Genomic DNA, 23,383 nt, shown 5'->3' with positions numbered 1-23,383 from the left:
ATGAAGTTTAATCTGTTCACCTTTAGGTTCAGAGACCAGCTGACCTAGTTCACTACATGACCACCAGGGGGCGCTATTGGCCCTTCGCCCTCTTCTCTCCCCAACTTCTCCCCTGTCCAGAAATTGGCGGGAAATGAACTCAGTCTATGCTAGGCTGACAGACAGTATGGATGGAAGTCCATATTTTGCACGCGTTGTGAAATATCATTAATTTAAATCATTTTATTGGGACAGGGGTAGTTGCTAATTGATTGAGCACTAGACAGTAGCTCCGTCTAGTTTCGTCAATAAATACCAGATGTTGAGTGGATATTTTCGCTATTAGTCTAGCACTAGAGAGTTGCTCCTGCCACTCTAACCAATAGTCCTGTATAAGAAGGATATTATAGGGCAGCAAGCTATCACTGAAATACAGGGCAGTTGCCTCCTGCTGACTTATCTTTGAATAGCTGCTGCCGAGAGCAACACAGTGACCTAACCTACTGTCCACTGTGTCTGTAACACCCTGCCGCTATGTACAGGACTCCTGTAGCAACACAATATTTTACGAGTCAGAAGTTGCATCCTAGCTAACAGAAACATGTGAAACATGTTGTGCAATATTGTTTATAAATGTAGTGCTCATTATCTTACCGAACACGACATTTCAAAACAAAAATGAAAATCTGTCTAGTCACCACCAGTCACCTCCAGTGTAGTCCAGCGCCATCCGCCGAGTGTATTGTGTACCTGAAGAGTCAGCCTGCCAGAACAGCTGTAAACCATGACAGCAATAAGTAGCAACTGCCGGTCGTCTGACATCCTTGCGACCACTCCAGCCGCCGACCATGGCGCAATGCATGCGACTTGGACTGGCTGCAGCTCCACCCTGACAGGGATTCCTCAGTTTGAAAGATCTGAAACTGCAATGTTGTTTTGTCAATACACGTCAAATTTCTCACACAAAATGAAGATTCTTTCCTTTTATATGAGCTTTTTTTGGAAGATAGTAGAGATCGGACCATAAAGGCGTTTTCACAACGCTGAAGTATCATTACTTGTTGTGAATATCCTTTATAACACTATGCCATAGGCTATAGTTCGTGAGTATTTCCAGAGTGTATCAGAAGGAACATTCAAAAGCGAACAAAATACGTGGCCAGCAGACTAGCACCAACTTGTCCTGTAGGCTCAGACCGGCATTCATCACTAGGAACTCCTATTTGCTACCTGGGTGAAATGGTGGATGGAAGTGTTAGAGGTTACATAAACCCTAGTAATGGTGCTCTCACTCTCATTCTGCCTTCGTCCGTTCGCTTGTGTATTTGCTTGTGTATGTTTGTGTCAGTCTTTCTCGGGAAAAATGAAATGCACCAACTGTAGCATCAGCGTCAGTGGCAAGCTACATAGAATTGAAGAACAGAAACTACCATTTATGCAAATAATAACTTGTTTGTGTAAGTATGTGGATAAGGTGCGGAATCACGAAAAAATTTCGTATTGCAAAAGAAAATCTCGTCAGCAATTCCATATCTTTTCCCTTGTTACAGCACAATTCCAGGATTTTATCCTGGAATGCAAGAAAAGATGGGAGGAAGAGGAGCAAATTCTCCCTGCAGATAGCTCTCTACCAGAACTGCTATGTGAGTGTGTATAAAAAAATAAAAATAAAAATAAAATATTCATGGTAGTAGTGTAGTTTGTTCTTGTATTGTATTGGCGGTTTATTTCTTCTTCATGTTATAGCTTACAAATCTGAAATGGAATCTAGTCTTGAGGCGATGCTGGAGCCTGAAAAAGTACACCAGCCACATGCTGTGGAACAGCCTGTGGTCGAGAAAACACAGCAACAGTCAAGTAGGTGTAGAGAAAAGTATCTATGTAGTATTAGTTGCTGTGAAATTCGAAAAAAACCTATGTTTTGCCTTGTTACAGAAACAATACTAGAGGCCATAGACATACAGACGGAGTCTGACAAGCAACTGCAACAGTCTCCAGCTCCAAATGAAACAGTTAAACAGCCCTGTAAGTGGAAAAAAAGAATTCCATTTTATTTTGTTTTTCTTCTTCTCTAACAAATTTCTATACATAATTATTTTTAGTTCTTGGCGAGATCGATCGGTGGCACCATACTGAGCCGTGGCTGGCTTGCGTTGATGCCATTTGTTCTTTGGCAGTTTCTCGCAATCAAGTGGCGTCTTATTTCTCCCTGAGTGACTACCATAACAGACTTGCCTCCGTCAGTGGCAGCAGCAGCGCTTATCGATACTAGTACTACTGTACCATCTTTGGTGTGAGCGCTATACTTCCGTGTGGTGGTGTGTGTGGCAGTCAGTCGGTTGAGACAGAGCAGCGATGAAGTCTCTGCGGCGCAACGTCAGTCCGGGACCACTGGCGGCGTGCACGCGTAGTCGGATTGTGATGCACTTGCTGCGAGAGCTACAAGCTCGTTGCGCCCCGAACCTGGACACTGAAGTTGAGTGATCAGTTAACCTGTTATGAAACCTCAGCTCTTTTCGTTCGTTGCCGGTTGTTGCTTCCTCGGCCGTTCCAGCTAGCAGCAAGTAGGGTGTGTTGGAGTTGGCGACATTTTGCAGCCGTTTTCCTGTGTGGTCTCGCACTATTAAACTGATGGTTAGTTATCATTGAAGTGCACCAGCGGTATTATCTGCATATTGGCCGTTAACGTCCCAGTTACGTGCCTGGTCGTTAGCGTAGATTTCGGCAGTGTGTTTTCCTCGCCACGTTGATGCTGTCCGGCACAACTTGTATTTCAACAGCCTTTTAGTTGTTTGTTCATATTTTGTTCTTAAGAGTGGTTAGTGTGCATCGGCTTTTTTTAGATGTCAATTTTGAAGATGTAGTAAAACTGGTATTTCGTTCTTGGCCGATATTTTCCATTGTCATACAGTTGCTTGGGCAGCAGGGAATTGATTAGGTTGTTGGTCGGTCCTTCAGGCGTCCCTGGGTCGGGTTGCCATCCGATTATTTAACCTTACTCTTGGCTTCCTGTCTCGCCTCACCTTATGTTAGAGCTATCTCCTCAGGCCAACTCTTGGAACACTTTGTAACAACAACGACTCTGTACTATTGTACATGTAAGTAATTCTTTTCATATTATTTTACCATAAACTTGTGTAATTGATGTTCTGATTTCATTTCTTTTTTTTTTCATGCCATTATGTTAAGAAAACTGTAAATAAGTTTCAATGTAAATATTAATGTTTATGTCAAATGTCAAGTAATATTGCAATAGAATTGAAATGTAACAAATATTGAAACTGTTGTAAGATGTTTAAAATTGTAATTGTGCACCTGGTCCATGCGTAGGCAATGTGGTAGGAAATGTAGAATGCAAATCCTCGGGTGAATACCTGGTCTGTCATGGAGCGGAAAAAGGTGGATGGATGGCGAGCGCGGGAAAATGCGCGAGGGCACTGCACGGCACAACGGGCTCAGTAGCAGTTGGAGTTTGGCACTGGTTTGAGAAACACCTTCTGGAGCGAGGAGGCTCTCCTGGAAGACAAAGCTTCACTGAGCCTCGGGTATGCCGTTCCAACGCCCACACAGCATGGCAAAATATCCGTAGGCATTAAATGGAAAAGTATTGAGACGCTAAGAAGAATTAAAGTGACGATACGTCAAGAGCCATAGCTGTGGTTGTATGTGTGCTCTGTGCCTCACAATCTTGCCGCCCGCCAACAGCCGCATCGATACTGGCAGGTTGAAACTTTTAGTACTGTATTCGTATGGATCGGAGCACTCTCCGTGTTTGTTTGGTGCAATAATAACCTAAATTTTACCAGAACTTTTCCATCATTTAATTATCCTCACAACTAAACTAGACAGGGTCCTTTCCAAATGTTGTGTAATCCGAGTGTACCAAAATGAAAATTAAAAATTGCGTGAATAATATTTATTTGCAGAACTAGCTATATTAGAATGGTGTTTAAAGAAATATTTTGTTAATGAACCAGTAAATAAACAGCGAAGGTCCATCGAAATCGAAAGTAAACTTTAGTATTGATATAGTAATGAAGTTTATTATTTCGAGGCAGATTTAAAGGCATTTACATCTACATCTACATCTACATCCATACTACGCAAGCCACCTGACGGTGTGTGGCGGAGGGTACCTTCAGTACCTCTATCGGTTCTCCCTTCTATTCCAGTCTCGTATTGTTCGTGGAAAGAAGGATTGTCGGTATGCCTCTGTGTGGGCTCTAATCTCTCTGATTTTATCCTCATGGTCTCTTCGCGAGATATACGTAGGAGGGAGCAATATACTGCTTGACTCTTCGGTGAAGGTATGTTCTCGAAACTTTGACAAAAGCCCGTACCGAGCTACTGAGCGTCTCTCCTGCAGAGTCTTCCACTGGAGTTTATCTATCATCTCCGTAACGCTTTCGCGATTACTAAATGATCCTGTAACGAAGCGCGCTGCTCTCCGTTGGATCTTCTCTATGTCTTGTATCAACCCTATGTGGTACGGATCCCACACTGCTGAGCAGTATTCAAGCAGTGGGCGAACAAGCGTACTGTAACCTACTACCTTTGTTTTCGGATTGCATTTCCTTAGGATTCTTCCAATGAATCTCAGTCAGGCATCTGCTTTACCGACGATCAACATTATATGATAATTCCATTTTAAATCACTCCTAATGCGTACTCCCGGATAATTTATGGTATTAACTGCTTCCAGTTGCTGACATGCTATTTTGTAGCTAAATGATAAAGGATCTATATTTCTGTGTATTCGAAGCACATTACACTTGTCTACATTGAGATTCAATTGCCATTCCCTGCACCATTCGTCAATTCGCTGCAGATCCTCCTGCATTTCAGTACAATTTTTCATTGTTACAACCGCTCGATACACCACAGCATCATCTGCAACAAGCCTCAGTGAACTTCCGATGTCATCCACCAGGACATTTATGTATATTGTGAATAGCAAGGGTCCTATGACACTCCCCTGCGGCACACCTGAAATCACTCTTACTTCGGAAGACTTCTCTCCATTGAGAATAACATGCTGCGTCCTGTTATCTAGGAACTCCTCAATCCAATCACACAATTGGTCTGATAGTCCATATGCTCTTACTTTGTTCATTAAACGACTGTGGGGAACTGTATCGAACGCCTTGCGTAAGTCAAGAAACACGGCATCTATCCGTGAACCCGTGTCTATGGCCCTCTGAGTCTCGTGGACGAATAGAGCGAGCTGGGTTTCACATGACCGTCTTTTTCGAAACCCATGCTGATTCCTACAGAGTAGATTTCTAGACTCCAGAAAAGTCATTATACTCGAACACAATACGTGTTCCAAAATTCTACAACTGATCGACGTTAGAGATATAGGTCTATAGTTCTGCACATCTGTTCGACGTCCCTTCTTGAAAAGGGGATGACCTGTGCCCTTTTCCAATCCTTTGGAACGCTACGCTCTACTAGAGACCTACGGTACACCGCTGCAAGAAGGGGGGCAAGTTCCTTCGGGTACTCTTTGTAAAATTGAAGTGGTATCCCATCAGGTCCAGAGGCCGTTCCTCTTTTGAGCGATTTTAATTGTTTCTCTATCCCTCTGTCGTCTATTTCGATATCTACCATTTTGTCATCTGTGCGACAATCTAGAGAAGGAACTACAGTGCAATCTTCCTCTGTGAAACAACTTTGGAAAAAGACATTTAGTATTTCGGCCTTTAGTCTGTCATCCTCTGTTCCAGTACCATTTTGGTCACAGAGTGACTGGACATTTTGTTTTGATCGACCTACCGCTTTGACATAAGACCAAAATTTCTTAGGATTTTCTGCCAAGTCAGTACATAGAACTTTACTTTCGAATTCATTGAACGCCTCTCGCATAGCCCTCCTCACACTACATTTCGCTTCGCTTAATTTTTGTTTGTCTGCAAGGCTTTGGCTATGTTTATGTTTGCTGTGAAGTTCCCTTTGCTTCCGCAGCAGTTTTCTAACTCGGTTGTTGTACCACGGTGGCTCTTTTCCATCTCTTACGATCTTGCTTGGCACATACTCATCTAACGCATAATGTACGACGGTTTTGAACTTTGTCCACTGATCCTCAACACTATCTGTACTTGAGACAAAACTTTTGTGTTGAGCCAACAGGTACTATGAAATTTGCTTTTTGTCACTTTTTCTAAACAGAAAAATCTTCCTATCCTTTTTAATATTCCTAATTACGGCTGAAATCATCGATGCCGTAACCGCTTTATGATCGTTGATTCCCTGTTCTGCGTTAACTTTTTCAAATAGTTCGGGTCTGTTTGTCACCAGAAGGTCTAATATGTTATCGCCACGAGTCGGTTCTCTGTTTAACTGCTCAAGGTAGTTTTCAGATAAAGCACTTAAAAAAATTTCACTGGATTCATTGTCCCTGCCACCCGTTATGAACGTTTGAGTCTCCCAGTCTATATCCGGCAAATTAAAATCTCCACCCAGAACTATAACATGGTGGGGAAATCTACTCGAAATATTTTCCAAATTACCCTTCAGGTGCTCAGCCACAACAGCTGCTGAGCCAGGGGGCCTATAGAGACATCCAATTACCATGTCTGAGCCTGCTTTCACCGTGACCTTCACCCAAACCATTTCACATTTCGGATCTCCGTTAATTTCCTTCGATACTATTACACTTCTTATCGCTATAAACACGCCTCCCCCTTCACTGTTCAGCCTGTCTCTGCGGTATACATTCCAATCTGAGTTTAGGATTTCATTACTGTTTACGTCTGGTTTCAGCCAACTTTCTGTCCCTAGTACTATATGGGCGTTGTGACCGTTTATTAATGAGAGCAGTTGTGGGACCTTTCTATAGACGCTCCTGCAGTTTACTATTAGCACATTAATATTGATATTCCCTGTTGCATTTTGCCTACTCATACCTTGCCGCGTCTCAGGAGGCATCTTGTCGGGCCTAGGGAGGGGATTCTCTAACCTAAAAAACCCCATGTGCACTCCACACGTACTCCGCTACCCTTGTAGCCGCTTCCGGCGTGTAGTGCACGCCTGACCTATTCAGGGGGACCCCACATTTCTCCACCCGATAGCGAAGGTCGAGAAATTTGCACCCCATATCTCCGCAGAATCGTCCGAGCCTCTGGTTTAAGCCTTCCACTCGGCTCCAAACCAGAGGACCGCGATCGGTTCTGGGACGATACTACAAATACTTAGCTCAGATTCCACCCCGTGAGTGAGGCTTTCCGCCTTCACCAATTCCGCCAACCGCCTGTACGAACTGAGGATGACCTCTGAACCCAGACGGCAGGAGTCATTGGTGCCGACATGAGCAACAATTTGCAGTCGGGTGCACCCAGTGCTCTCTATCGCCGCCGGTAAGGCCTCCTCCACATCTCGGATGAGACCCCCCGGCAAGCAGACAGAGTGAACACTGTCCTTCTTCCCCGACCTTCCCGCTATTTCCCTAAGGGACTCCATCATCCGCCTAACGTTGGAGCTCCCAATAACTAATAAACCCCTCCCCCCGTGCGCCTGCTTAGACCTTGCTGAAGGAGCAGCCACATGTCCACTCACAGGCAGAGCGGGCGACGCCACACGGCCAGCCTCCACATTGACCCTCCGCCTCGTGCGCCGCGAACGCCGCTGAACCCGCCACTCCCCTTGATGAGAGGGTGGCCCCACCGCGCCCGGTACCCGCGAAGATGTCTCGACAGCAGGGACAGTGGGTGAAGCATGTAACACCTGGGGTGTACCTTGCGACGCACCAGACTCCCCACTGCCGCTACACTCCGAGGCAGCAGCCTGAAGACGGCTGACCGCGGCCATCAACACGCTCAGCTGTTCGCGAACAGTGGCCAGCTCCTCCTGCGTCCGTACACAGCAGTCACACATCCTATCCATCCTAAGGAATCAATTTTCTGAAGAGAGTTAATCAACCTTTAACTAGACTGCTAATTCACTAAAGGCGGCTGTTTATTCACTAAACTGTGGTTGCTAGCCACTTCTTGTAGAAAACAATGAAAATAGTACTACCTGTCTCTGGACTGTATTGAAAACAAACACTAGCACTACTGGCACTATGGTTGACTACAGGGATTCTCTCTGACTGTATTCAAAACAAACACGAAATCTATGGAACACTATTAATAGCACCCAACAATTAAAGCTTCCTAAAAGCAAATACACACGGAAGAAGAAGTGACAAGTAAGAAAAATACAGTTAATACTTAAATTGAGGTAGCTCGCTGCACAGCAGACGTGAAGCAGACAGCAGTTACGACGACACTGACACTGACTATGGCTGACTAAAGGGACTCTCTCTGACTGTAATAAATAAGATGAAAAGAGTAGTAAGCTATACACTGCAAATCTTGAATGAATAATAAATTCAGTAATCATTTGCTTAAAAAACAGCGATCATAACAGTTTCAGGGTTGCCCCATTCATTAATTTGAATTCTGAAGTGTTCTAAATTGGTTTGGCCTGCAAAAGCTAAAATCAATATAAAAGTCTAAATTTATCAGTGTTTTATCTTTATCAAAATTGACATTTTGTGTGTGGCATGAAAGTACAATTTCTAGGTTAACCTATGTCCGATTTTAATCAGATTAATAGACAGTATAAAGTTTTCTAGTAAACATTATAGTGTAGTATTATGTATTCATGATTTTCCATATCAGTACAGTACGTGAAACTATCAGTTCAATAGATTTTATGGTTCTAAAATTCTACTATATTATGCAGTGTTACAACGTGTTGTTTTGCATGAATATATACCAACTTGTACAGGGAAGAAACTCAGTTAATGCCTAATTAGGCTGGCGAATGTATTATTGTCACATTGGTAGCATCGTCTGGTTTGCTTTTGATCCATCCGGACAAGTGATTGCATTTCGAACTTACTTGACGGACTATTGTTGTTACAGAGTGGATGTAAGTCTGATTTGCCACCATTCAGGTACACGCGGTCGATATCTATGCGAAAATCCTTTCTCATAAGGTGAATCCCGCTCACTTACCATAGCACACTCTTTATTGAGTACTGTGTCAGGGATTATTAGTATATTTTAACAATGTGCTCATTGTGATATTACGCAGCTTTATATACGCCTCAAAAGCAAAATGAGTAAAACCAAGCAACCGAATAATTATTATGAAATGATGTTAGTGATTTTCAGTGTACAATTTAATCACACCAATCACGTTGAAAAATAACCATCTCCGGCATACATTCTACGCTGTAACAGACTTAAAATTAAAAGAAAGGAACACACTCGGTCGAATTTAATAATTAAATACGTTTCTTTAATGACACATACATTCGTTTCATTCATTTACACCGCATATACAAAAATGTTGAAAGCTACGAAATCTGCGGCACCAGCTACAGATTAGAAACTACCAACTTTGCTACAATGAACGAAACGTTTACCAGGTTCATAAACCTCTTGTCCATTCCAGAGCACAGTACTTCGCGCTCCGGTATTTAACGGCTGCAGTGGGGCGGAGCGAGTGACAGACGGTGCCCGCTCATGTTTAAAAGCTGTATGTTCAGAAGTCATAACTGCGAACTATCAGACATACGGCCTAAATTTTCACGCGTTATCTGTTGGTAGGGCTGGGTCATGTTGATGATGTTCCCTTGAGAGTATCCAAAAGGAGACAACCAAGGTCCTGTTCGAAGGGTCACATAACAGGAGTTGACCCAGCAAATAGGCAAACAGTTATCAATGGCTTAAACAGCTAGTGATGCGACGTGTAACGTAGGTGGCGTATCACTGTTGTCTAGATTTGTTACCAGAAATGGCGCCGTTATTATGTCAATGTATCTTGTGCGATTACTTAACTCAAATGTCGATATGCTTTGGGAAATGGGTTCTGGTTATATGGATCATTAAAGAAGTCACATTGTGTGTAGATGAAATTAAAAACGTCAAATTCCTTGACAACAGTCTTTAGTTATTGACTGGACCATTCATTAAGATTTCGTGTGGGGTTATACAGAGTACGTATTGTTATTTTGAATACGTAAGAAATGTATGGTTCATTTAACCGAGAGCCCATCTCCAGAAAAGGACGTATTTATAAATTTCTGATAACTACGACACAGAAGTAAACGGCATGATAGCCAACAAAACGATTTTGTATCAACAGCAATGAAACACGCAATTAATAGCTAGCACTGTGCCTATGAAAGAATAAATTGGTACAGTAAATGCTACGTAAAGAGTTAACACTGAAGAGACTTTGTACAAGACACATTTCGTACTTAATCTATGCCGACTAAAATCAATTGAAATTCTCGGAAAGTTTATACTTCTTTTCAGAACGTAGTAGCTTAATATAGGCACAGACCTGTTGCTGTGATTAAAACGAGAGTGCAACGAGCCACGACGAAAACAAACAGCGCTCAAATAAACGCCTTGAGAACTACGGTTCTGTACTTTTTAGTAGTCCATTTCGTCTGTCCCCAAGATTCCAATCAGTCATAGATGTTCAGAGGCGTGTCGTCTAGCTGATTACTTTTGCCACAGGGAAGTAGGAATGTATTAATGCAACGCCAGTTTTAAGAACAAATTGGATGAAAATTCGTGATAAGGGGCCTGAATCGCTACAGAAATACTGAAATACATCCGAATAAAACATCTACCGTTAAAGGCAGGTTAAAAGTAGGAGAAATGTACCATTTGGAGTAGGAATTCGTGGAAGTTTCGTCCTATCTACCACAATAACTATTTACTGAATTCCACACACAGATTGAACGTAATCTGTACCTGGAAAATGCACTGATTTCAACTCGACTTTATGACAGCTGTGTAGCCATTTTACAGATGCTCCAGAGTGGTGCTTTTTGAAGTATCTGCGCTAGCGGAATAGAAATGCGGGAAACACAAATCCGAAAATAATTTATTGGATTCACCAAAACCAAACAATAATAAGCTCTTCAAAAGAACAAAAGACTAGATCCCAACTGTGGATCGTCACAAATTGAAAATAACATATAATAATAGAAAAGATCCGTCTTTTCAAGTGGAGAGGTCACAATAAAACAATTTTACAATTGTAAGATGTTTGTCGACTATGCCAAGTTCAAAATGCTTCAAATGGCTCTAAGCACTATCGGACTTAACACCTGAGGTCATCAGTCCGCTAGACTTAGAACTACTTAAACCTAACTAACCTAAGGACACCACACACATCCATGCCCGAGGCACGATTAGAACCTGCGACCGTAGCAGCAGCGCGGTTCCAGACTGAAGAGCCTAGAACCGCTCGGTAACAGTGGCCGGCGACTATACCAAGTCCATCTGCAAGAGATCGGCCAGCTGAAAGAGGCGTCTGACCGTGGCTACCGGGGTGGCACCTCTGTATACTTCCAAAAGGTGCGTCGAACTGCCCTTTGCTGGCAATGCGCCGTCCTATAAAGCCCGTTTTGCTCATGTATCTGCCGGAACTAATTGTGATCATGTACCTCCTGTATCAAAGTAGTTCCTGGGCTAGCTGCGACCTCTGGTGAAACTGTTCTGCAGACTCCGCGAACGGGTAGCGGTCTCTGGCGGCCGTTGGTGGAGACGAGGTGGTGTGTTGTGTAGTGGCCGCCAGGAAATGTTTGTCTTGACACCAGAGACGACTTAAGTTTTCCTGGTGAATATACGCCCAGCGATGCAGGCACCCGGGGTTGGTTGGACGTGAAGTGGGATGCCGATACAGTAGGCGCTACGATGTATAAAGTGGGCTGCCACAGCACTTTTGTTCAATTAGACGTCCACCGTTGCTGCACTGCAAAAATTTCATATTGGGCAGCTGCATACACCAATCCAGAGAGGTTTCTGCGTTATTACAACTCGGATAAAGAATTTATACCGTAGGTGGACATTTTCGGCGTTTATAACACTCCCAGATAGACTGGAGTATTACAATAACAACGATGTATCGAAATTAGACCTCTCAGTGGGTCCATTCCTCAAACTCTTCTTCCCGTAGAAATCAGAGTGACAATTAAATATGCTGATATCAGCTGTTTCCAAAGAACTTCCTCCATATTTCTCCAACACGACAGGGAACAGAAGCGAGATTGTAGACTGAACGGTAACTTGCATAACAAAACGTTTACATAGTCTTATCAAGAGAACACGTTAAGTCCACGGGGCAATGATCGTTTTGACGCTTTTACTACTGAGTCAAGTTATTAGTTTCACCGTTAGTTAACAGGATGATGTGTAACATCTGATACACCAGAGCATGGTACGCAAACGCAAGCGCACACTCACGCACACATTCAGACACAATTTTTGGGGCTCCCAAAACCGTATTTCGTAAACCGATTTCCCAATACCACTTCCGGGTGGTCATGTAAACACTTCAAAATCGATTCTGGAAATCCGCTCCTGGTTGCCGGTTTTCCGATTCCGCAATCGATTTTCGCTCCCACGTGAACGTAACCGGTTTTGAAACGTGCTTGGGCTGTCAGGCTTCGTCTCATTTGTAAAAATTTTCGGGTAATATGGACGGACTGACTTTTTGTACAGAAAGGATAAGCAGTAATATTAGTCTGAAGCTGTTTACACCTCGTATAACTGAAGAGAAATAGCGATAGTGCTGGCAAAACCATAAATTGTATCAGCTGTTTTTATGGCGCCATATTTAACTGGGATAGAAAAACACATTGACGTACACGCACACACACACACACACACACACACACACACACACACGAGCCAAAACCGTATGACCACTGCCCAACGCGAAGTTGAATGCCTCCTGGTGGTGTTGCGGGCACGTGAACCAGTAAGGAAAGAATGTAAGCGGAAGGGAACCGAATATATGGGCCGAAAATGCGGACAGAGGGTACACTGCTGTGGTGCTGCGGCAGCAAACGAAAATTTCTGAAACGACGGAGCTGGCAGCCTGTTGGCGTATTGCAATCGTGAACACCTGTGGAAAGTGCTGGAAGGAGGGTGGAATAACGCGCAGGCCGTATGTACTGGACGTCTGCGTCCCATCAGAAAAGGTAGAGATCGGACGATCCCCCACTGTGTAATCCAGGACTGGTGGCGATCTGTGGCAGATCCGACGACTGAGTACAATGCTGGTGCAAGCACAAGTGTTTTGGAGTACACCGTACATATGCTGTAGTTGAGCATAGACCACCATATCACACGATCCCTACATTTTCATGTGTTGACCCAATGTCATTGTCAGTTACGACTGCAGGAGGCAAAGCATCACCGAGTTTTCGACGTGTATCGATAGAACCTTGTCGCCCTTCGAATGAGTCGCATTTCATCTTACACCAGGTTGCTGGTTGAGTCCTTACACGCCATCACCCAGGTGAACGGCTGCACGAAACATGAAACACACCACAAATGACAGCAGTGAACTTAGTGAACAATAACAAGTTTGTTTGATGGCCAACCTCTGCAGCAAGCACATAACTACTAGTTTTGTAAATAAAACCACCTTTTCTTGCTGCTACTTAATTTATTTTTCCCAGACACGTTTCGCCTTTTTCTTGCTCTAAGGCATCTTTAGTGGGATAATTTGGTGTAATCTGCGTGCCCTCTCATCTGGTCTGGAGGCTGCAGGTGTTCGAACAAGTAGCTAAATCTAGTGACAAAAGAATAATAGTACACCACAAATGAGAAGGAGGAACATGGTGAACAGTGTGAAAAAATTGGGAATACAAAATTGTGCTTATGTTTCGAAAATAAACTGGCAGTGCGACCTCAACACCAGATGAGGGCAAGCGCAGATTACACCAAACTATCCCACTGAAGATGACTTAGAGCAAGACAAAGGCGAAACGCGTATGGGAAAAATAAAGTAAGTTGCAGTAAGAAAAGGCAGTTTTATTTACAAAACAAAGCACTGTACCGTAATTCCCGGGAATACAGTGACCTCTGCGTAGACATATAGTGCCACATACTTCTGGAAAACTATCAAGAACTTGTAGAATCCATGTCAAGCAGAATCACTGCTCTATTGTGTTTGAAAAGTAGACCAATACGCAATTAAACAGGTGGTCATAATGTTTTGGCTCATCGATCTGTTTACATAAAACCAGTACTAAAAGTTATCGCAGTAAGAATGATAAAATGCAAAGCGTAATCAATAGCCCCCTTCATACGAATGGCGTTGTTCATCTACATCTACATTCGTCTACATACATACTCCGCAAACCACCCGACGGTGTGTGGCGGAGGGTACCTTGAGTACCTCTATCGGTTCGCCCTTCTATTCAAGTCTCGTATTGTCCGTGGAAAGAAGGATTGTCGGTATGCCTCTGTGTAGGCTCTAATCTCTCTTATTTTATCATCATTGTCTCTTCGCGAGACATAGGTAGGAGGGAGCAATATACTGCTTGACTCCTCGGTGAATATATGTTCTCGAAACTTCAAGCCCGTACCAAGCTACTGAGCGTCTCTCTTTCATATTCTTCCGCTGGAGTTTATCTCTCAACTCCGTAACGCTTTCGCGATTACTAAATGATCCTGTAACGAAGGGCGCTGCTCTCCGTTGGATCTTCTCGATCTCTTCTATCAACCCTATCTGGTACGGATCCCACACCGGTGAGCAGTATTCAAGCAGTGGGTGAACAAGTGTACTCTAACCTACTTCCTTTGATTCGGACTACATTTCCTTAGGATTCTTCCAATGAATCTGTTTTACCGACGATTAATTTTATACGGTCATTCCATTTAAAATCACTCTTAATGCCTACTCCCACTAATTTATGGTATTAACTGTTTCCAGTTTCTGACATGCTACATTGTACGAGTAGCTAAATAATAAAGGATTTTTCTTTCTATGTATTCGCAGCACATTACACTTGTCTACATTGCGATTTAATTGCCATTCCTTGCGCCATGCGTCAATTCGTTGCAGATCCTCCTGCATTTCAGAACAATTTTCCATTGTTACAACCTCTCAATATACTACAGCATCATTCGCAAAAAGCCTCAGTGAACTTCCGATGTCATCCAAAAAGTCATTTACATATATTGTGAACAGCAACGATGCTACGATACTCGCTTGCGACATACCTGAAATCACTCTTACTTCGGAAGACTTCTCTCCATTGAGAATGACGTGCTGCGTTTTGTTATCTAAGAACTCTTCAATCCAATCACATAATTCATCTGATAGTCCATATGCTCTTACTCTGTTCATTAAACGAGTATGGGGAATTATATCAAACGCCTTGCGTAAGTCAAGAAACACGGCATCTACCTGGGAACCCGTGTCTATGGCACTCTGAGTCTCGTGGACGAATAGCACGAGCTGGGTTTCAGACGATCGTCTTTTTCGAAACAGATGCTGATACCTACAAATGGCTCTGAGCACTATGGGACTCAACATCTGAGGTCATCAGTCCCTTAGAACTTAGAACTACTTAAACCTGACTAACCTAAGGGCATCACACACATCCATGCCCGAGGCAGGATTCGAACCTGCGACCGTAGCGGTCGCGCGGGCTGATTCCTACAGAGTAGATTTCTAGTCTCCAGAAAATTCATTATACTCGATCGTAATACGTGTCCCAAAATTCTACTAATGATCGACGTTAGAGATATGGGTCTGTAGTTATGCACATCTGTTCGACGTCCCTTCTTGAAAAGGGGGATTACCTGTGCCCTTTTTCATTCTTTTGGGGCGCTACGCTCTTCTAGAGACCTATGGTACATCGCTATAAGAAGGGGGAAAGTTCGTTCGCGTACTTTGTGTAAAATCGAACTGGCATCCCATAAGGTCCAGTGGCCTTTCCTATTTTGAGCAATTCAATGGTTTTTCTATCCCTCTGTCATCTATTTCGATATCCACCATTTTGTCATCTGTACCATAATCTAGAGAAGGAATTACACTGCAGTCTTCCTCTGTGAAACAGCTTCGGAAAAAGACATTTAGTATTTCGGCCTTTAGTCTGCCATCCTCTGTTTCAGTACCATTGCGGTCACAGAGTGTCTGGACATTTTGTTTTGATCCACTTACTGCTTTGACATCAGACCAAAGTTACTTAAGATTTTTTGCGAGGTCAGTACATAGACCTTTACTTTCGAATTCGCTGAACGTCCGCAGCTCGTGGTCGCGCGGTAGCGTTCTCGCTTCCCACGCCCGTGTTCCCGGGTTCGATTCCCGGCCGGGTCAGGGATTTTCTCTGCCTCGTGATGACTGGGTGTTGTGTGCCGTCCTTCGGTTGGTTAGGTTTAAGTAGTTCTAAGTTCTAGGGGACTGATGACCATAGATGATAAGTCCCATAGTGCTCAGAGCCCTTTGAACCATTTTTGAATTCGTTGAACGCCTCTCGCATAGCCCTCCTCACTCTACATTTCGCCTCGTGTAATTTTTGTTTGTCTGCAAGGCTTTGGGTATGTTTTTGTTTGCTGTGAAGTTCCCTTTGCTTCCGTAGCAGTTTTCTAACTCTGTTGTTGCACCACGGCGGCTCTTTTCCATCTCTTACGATCTTGCTTGGCACATACTCATCTAACGCATATTCTACGATGGTTTTGAACTTTGTCCACTGATCCTCAACACTTTTGTGTTGAGCCGCCAAGTACTCTGAAATCTGCTTTTGGTCCCTGTTGCTAAAGAGACAAAATTTCCCACCTTTCTTAATATTTATATTTACGTCTGAAGTCACCGATGTTGTAACTCATAGCTTCACTCGAGTTGAAACTTCCAGCTGTCCCATCGAGCCGGAGCACAAGTGGTAACATGTAGCCCGTGAACAGCAGAAATCAAAGTTTGCGTCACAACTCGACCTCATTTTAAACTTCTCACATACAATCAGCACAATATGTACTCTGAAAAAACACTTACACCTTAGCAGGGCTATTCCAGTACGCTAAAACTGAGGACCTAATTTCCAGCTGGAGCAAGCGCCAGTTGTGAAGTGTTCCTGAGCGTGGAGGAGGCGGGTGCATCTCATTAGCGGCGTGGCTGGCTGCGTGCTCGCTCAGCGCGGCGTGAGGAGCGCCGGCAAGCAGCGAGGGGCGGGCACCAGCTAGCTGCCTCGTCTCCGCTCAAGTGGAAGAAGACCCAGAGTGGGGCGCGTGTGGGTGGCTGCCAGCGCAATATGGCCGCCTCGCAGCCTACCAGAGCAGCACCGCAGCAGCTTCACTCGCCTTCCCAGCTGGTACACACCACTGGTTATGTTGTGTCATACCTGTGACTTCCTTTCGGACTGGCGTCCCTTTGTCGGGAGTCGCTGCAGCACTGCGGAAGGAAATGCTACGATGGGCGCTCAATAAGTGACGCAACATAATTTTTTCTCTGTCAGTTGCGGCTAAAACAAATGCGGACGTTGTTGTTGAACATCATGGAATTGTCCTGCTTTAGCCCCTACAATTTCATGACGTTTCGATAGGTGGCGGTGCTAAATGTAGCCTTCAAAATGGCGTCTTTAACGGAGGGGCGTTCCAAGCAGAAAGGAGAGTTTCTTTTGGCATTAAACTAGATCATCGCAGATATTTATAGACATTTACGGAATGCCTACGGAGACTTGGAAGTGAACAAAATCACGGTGAGTCGTTGGGCGAGGCCTCTGTCATCATTTCAACAAGGTTGCGGAAACCGGTCCTATCTCCCGGGTGCCAGCCGTCCACACACTTCCTCATGAAGTTCAAGAAACGACTTCAGCGTTTTCGTTGTCACAAAAATTCAAACGAACTTCTACTTATACATGACAAATGAAGGTCTCGCACAAGCCTGCCTGAGGGCTCACAAAACTTCATTTGAGACGGCACAACTTATTTCCAAAATTCGACCTTTCCGTGGTCCTTTTGACTGGCATTATTACGCCATCGACTTGGTCGAGCACTTACAAACTGTAAAACCGACATCTGTATAAGTTTTACCTAACCACTAGCTGAATTTTAGCAGCATGAAATAAACAAAAATGTCATTGTATTCGACTAGAGCTTTGACTACGAAACTACTATGCTTGTGAGCGTTAAGTTTGGATCGAATGGTCAACATAATTAGTTTTAGTGTAACGTTTACAAAAGTGGTTTTACTTTCATTACCGTCATGAGCACGTTTTAATTAATTTTGTTAATTAAATAGCTAACCATGCTGGTGGTGTAAAAGCCCAATCAATGGAGATCAAAAACGGTCAAACATAGGGAATAGTCGGTGTAATCGGAAATTTTTGTAAAGTGGTAGGAGGAAGTGCCATATGCAACATACTAGAAATCTTGACTGATGAGGGAGGAGTATGGAGGTGTAGGAGCGTTTTAAGGCTATTGTTGCACTTTTTCTTGAATAATTAGAAAACCGTGGCCTTCAGCGGAAACGTATCCCAGCACAAAGTTGAACTACATTCAGTTTTCTACAAAAAGGTCGTTTTGGTTTTTTCTCTAGAACTAACAGCTCGCGCGGAGAGAGCGACAGAGTATGAAAATATCTCGTGTGTTTTCTGAAGGTCAGATGTTACATCCCTCGTTGCATGAAACAACATCGGCAGAGACAGCTGAATCACCCTGCATACTTGCGAGGAGATCCACATATTTTGTGGGAGGCATTTCTGTGATGGTAATGAAAGCAAGTTCTTCCTCTGCAGTACGCTGATAAGATGAACGTCGTCGTCTCCCTGAATTGCTGGAGAACTGAGATTAAGTTGTACACTTATCAAGCCAGTTATGATCGGTATCTTGTTCAGTCAAAGCGACCTGACAGACCAAGGATCTCGCACGATAGTCGCTGCCTACAGTTGCAGTATGACCGTTCTGCTTGCAGAAATGGAGAAAAGGGAGGCGCTTCCAACGTCTTGTTGATCACCTACTTCAGACCCATTTGCGATTACCTTAGTTGACTCTAGTCGTCCTTCCCTTTGGATGTCGTTGATGTTGTTAATATTGGACAAGGTAGCAGCCGGGAAAATGGAGTCTGAAAGTAGGGCTTCACCTGGTAAAGAACCATCAGGGAAACATTCTTGTTATGTAGTGGTTAGTATTCCGCTGTGGTCTCTCTCTCTCTCTCTCTCTCTCTCTCTTTGTCCCGTATGTATACAGATATCTTATCTAAATCATTTTGCAACTCGTTTTGGTAATCTGATGACTTTTTAAGACGGAAAATGACAGCATCATCGGCAAACAATCTAAATGGCTACTAAGATTGCCTCCTATGTCATTAAACTATAGATAAGGAACAATAGAGGGCCTATAACAATTCCTTGGGGAACGCCGGATATTACTTCAGTTTTACTCGATGACTTTCAGTCTATTACTAGGAACTGTGTTCTTTCGGACAGGAAATCACGAAACCAGTCGCCCAACAAGGGCGATATTCCACAGGCACGCATTTGTTTAGAAGACGCATGTGAGGAACCGTGTCGAAAGCCCTCTGGAAATCTAAAAAATATGGAACCAGTTTAACATCCCCTTTTGATAACACTCATTGCTTCATGAGCATAAAGAGTTAGTTGTGTTTCGCAAGAACAATATTTTCTGACTCCTTGGTGACTATGTGTCAATAAATCGAGTTCTTCGAGGTACTTCATCATGTTCGAATACAGTATATGTTCCAAAGCCCTGCCGCAAATTGACGTTAGTTCTACGGGTCTGTAATTCAACAGATTACTCCCACTTCCCTATTTGGATATTGGTGTGACTTCATCTATTTTCCAGTGTTTAGGTACGGATCTTTCTGTGAGTGAGCGGTTGTATATAATTGCTAAATATGGATCTGTTGTATCAGCATAGTCTGAGAGGAACCGGACTGGTATACAATCTGGACCAGAAGCCTTGCCTTTGTTAAGTGATTTAAGATTATTTGAGACACCGAGGGTATCTACCTCTATCTTTCCCATCTTGGCAGTTGTTCTTGATTGGAATTCAGAAATTTTTACATCGTCTTCTTTGGTGAAGGAGTTTCGGAAAACCGTGTTTAATAACTCTGTTTTAGTAATATTGTCATCAGTGATTTCACCGTTGTTATCGCACTGTGAAGTTACTGATAGCATCTTGCCACTGATGTACTTTATGTATGACCAGAATTTCTTTGGGTTTTCTGGCTGATTTCGAGATAGAGTTTCGTTATCGAAATTATTAAAAGCATCTCACATTGAAGTGCGCGCTGTATTTCGAACTTCTGTAAAACTTTGCCAGTCTTGGGGATTTTTACATTCTTTTAAATTTTGCATGTTTTTTCCGATGCTTCTTCAACAGCGATCTGACACGTTTTGTGAACCATGGCGGATCAGTACCCTCACTTATTAATTTATGTGGTATATATCTCAATTGCTGTCGATACTCTCTCTGAAATCATTCCACAACTTTTCTACGCTTACAAGAACAGATCGGAAGGAGCAATTTTAAATAGATATACTTTGTGTTTCTTTTTCATGGTTGTAGGTGTTACCGCATTCATCTAAGTAGTAACTGCCTTGTGGTCGCTAATCCCAGTATTCGTCACGACCCTCACTATTTGTCCAGGATTATTTGTTGCTAACAAGGAAACCTCCCCATCGCACCCCCCTCAGATTTAGTTATAATTTGGCACAGTGGATAGGCCTTGAAAAACTGAACACAGATCAATCGAGAAAACAGGAAGAAGTTGTGTGGAACTATGAAAAAAATAAGCAAAATATACAAACTGAGTAATCCATGTGTGACATAGGCCACATCAAGGAAAGCTTGAGGTCCGGAGCTCCGTGGTCCTGTGGTCAGCGTGAGCAGCTGCGAAACGAGAGGTCCTTGGTTCAAATCTTCCCTCGAGTGAAAAATTTATTTTCTTTATTTTCACAAAGTTATGATCTGTCCATTCGTTCATTGACGTCTCTGTTCACTGTAATAAGTTTAGTGTCTGTGTTTTGCGACCGCATTGCAAAACGGTGCGATCAGTGGACGAAAGAACGTGCCTCTTCAATGGGAACCGAAACATTTGATCGCAAGGTCACAGGTCAACCGATTCCTCCACAGGAAAACACGTCTGATATATTCTATACGACACTGGTGACAGATAATAATTGTCTGAAAATAAAAAATTAAACTTTTACTCAAGGGAATACTTGAACCCAGGACCTCTCGTTCCACAGCTGCTCACGCTAACCACGGGACCACCGTGTTCCTGAGCTCGTACTATCGTAGATGTTGCCTATCTTGCACATGGACTACTCAGTTTGTATATTTTGCTTATTTTTTTCATAGTTCCACCCAACTTCTTCCTGTTTTCTCGATAGATCTGTGTTCAGTTTTCAAGGCCCATTCACTGTGCCAACTTATAACTAAATCTGAGGGGGGTGCGATGGGGAGGTTCCCTTGTAAGAGGTCAAGTATGCTTTCACACCCATTTACGCTTCGAGTGGGCTCATGAACTAACTGTTCAAGATAATTTTCTGAGAATGCATTCAGTACAATTTCGGATCAAATTTTATGCCTGCCGCCGGCAGATTGAAGTCACCACTGACTATAACTGTGTGAGTGGGGTACATATTTGAAATGAGGCATAAGTTTTCTTTGAACTGTTTCAGCAACTATATCTCGGGGAGTCGGTAAAACGATCCAATTAATAGTTTGGTCCGATTGTCAAGTATAGCTTCTACCCATACTATTTCGCAGGAACTATCTACTTCAATTTCTCTACAAGGCAAACTACTTCTGACAGCAACAAACACTGTGCCACCAACTGTATCTAATGTATCCTTTCTGAACACTGTTAGATCGTTTGAAAAAATTTCGGCTGACCTCATCCAGGTTTGGCCAGCTTTCTGTACGTATAATTATTTGAGCTTCAGTGCTTTCTATTAGGGCTTGGAGCCGGTTTTTTCTCAACAGAGCTACAACAGTTTACAACTGCAATACCGATTGTTTCTACAACTAACTGTCCCCTTTTAGGCGAACGCCCTGTATGTAGTTCCTTGAGACCCTCTAACCTAAAAAACCGCCCAGTCTTCCCAATCTTCCACACGGCCCCCGCGACCCTTGCAGCCGATTCCTGTGTGGAGTGGACTCCTATTAAGCGGAACCTGGAGACCCAGCACCCGATGGCGCAGGTCATAGAATCTGCAGCCTACACGGTCACAGAACCGCCTGAGCCTCTGATTATGACCCTCTACGTGGCTCTGCACCAAAGGACCACAGTCGCTTCTATCGACGATGCTGCAGTGGTGACCTCCGTCTTAATCTCGCAAGCAAGACTGGCAGCCTTTACCATTTCTGCTACCCACCCGAAACCAGAGAAAATGTCTTCCAATCCAAAGCGACACATGTCATTGGTAACGACATCAGCTACCTCCTGCAGTTGGTTGCACCCAGTACTCTTCATGGCATCTGGAAGCACCATTTCCACATCCGGAACGACCCCCCCCCCTCCCCCCAGTATGCACATGGAGTGCACACTGGCTTCCTTCCCCTCCTTGACAGCCATGTTCCTAAGGGGCTCCCAGCTCCCAGCTACTGGCAAACCCATCCTCTTTTAATGCCCAGATCTTCTTGCGGGCCAAGAAGCTTCCTCTGTAATAGGGTCGACGACTGCATCCGGCTCAGAGACATAGTCAGCCACAGATAACGCCGAAACCTGTTTGTCAAATGAACTGGGGTGCCCTACGATCGGCCCCTCAGAAAGTTTTTCACTGTATGCCAGACTTTGGAGTCATCTTCCACTCGACCACGGGTGTGGGTTCAACCTCAGTGCAGGCAGTACCCAGGGTGGTCAGAGGAGTGGACCTATTGGGCGACAAGTGGGAAGAGCTCGACGTCCTTTGCATCCCTGCGTCTGAACCCCCACAGTGAGGCACCTTGGCAGCAGCCTCAAGCTGTGTGACGGAAGCCAACGCAGCCTGGAGCTGTGAGCGAAGGGTCGCCAACTCAGCTCGCTCCTGTACACAGCAATCACAGTTCCTATCCATTACTGCAGTCGCTCCTGTCTGAAACTCGTAAAACTATTTAAAAAACGAAATGCGTACTCGGCTTATTAGCAGCAGAAATTCGATGTGCTCTCTCATTAACAGTTTAAACGACACTGAGCTACTCTAACCGAAACAAACAGAAGCCTATACGATATGAGCGTCGATAACAAAGGCGGTACTGTACGCTGTTATTAAAATAAAAGATTGGGCCAAGTAAACATTTGAACACGCAAGAAATTACAAAAATAATCTAACTATACAGGTATCTGTAAATAAGTCGCACCTGCTGGAAGCTCGTTAATATATATAACAAACAAATGGAATACTTTCCTTATTAGCAGCAGGAACACGAGGTGTTCTGTCTCTGACAGTCTATCGGACACTGAGCTATACTAACCAAAACAAACAAAAGTCTGTAATATACGTGGTCTGTAGTACCACACATTACTGTATATCCCATTATCCAAATAATATTATAGGCCAGGATGGTTTCTTGTTCCATCAGTAGCTTTAAGAATCTAGCAAGCCTCATATGTGCTTCCTACTTGCTGTAGTTCTAGAGTAACGCCTGTGCTCTTC

The sequence above is a fragment of the Schistocerca cancellata genome, chromosome 2 (assembly GCF_023864275.1).
Source record: "Schistocerca cancellata isolate TAMUIC-IGC-003103 chromosome 2, iqSchCanc2.1, whole genome shotgun sequence".
Taxonomy (NCBI): domain Eukaryota; kingdom Metazoa; phylum Arthropoda; class Insecta; order Orthoptera; family Acrididae; genus Schistocerca; species Schistocerca cancellata.
The sequence above is the reverse complement of the archived record's forward strand: the minus strand, read 5'-3'. Positions refer to the sequence as shown.